The sequence below is a fragment of the Hordeum vulgare genome, chromosome 1H (genome assembly GCF_904849725.1).
Source record: "Hordeum vulgare subsp. vulgare chromosome 1H, MorexV3_pseudomolecules_assembly, whole genome shotgun sequence".
Classification (NCBI taxonomy): domain Eukaryota; kingdom Viridiplantae; phylum Streptophyta; class Magnoliopsida; order Poales; family Poaceae; genus Hordeum; species Hordeum vulgare.
The window spans coordinates 320,190,738-320,191,141 of record NC_058518.1 but is presented as its reverse complement, the minus strand read 5'-3'; positions in this window follow the sequence as shown (position 1 = coordinate 320,191,141).

Genomic DNA, 404 nt, shown 5'->3' with positions numbered 1-404 from the left:
TTAGCAAAACTGAAAAAACATCGAATGGAAATGACATACCCATGATGGCACATCGCAACACGATTTATAAACTACTGATCTAATCTAACTATGAACTATGACATGCTCAAAGCCTGAAGAATTTCCTCCTACAACACAAATTGTACTGATAATTCTTCATGACTGCAAATCAAAAACACACTTGGTATGAAAAATCTAAGAAAGACAGTACTACCTTTGAATCGAAATAAGATACATATGATTGCACTTTGCATCACGATTTAAACCAGTAATACAATCTAACTATGAATTGTGATGTGCCCAAACCTTGAAGCATTTACTCATCACAACCCCACTGATTAATAAGTCTGCATGAGCAAATAGGAACACATTTATGTGATACGAATCACTGAGGAAAGAAAGCA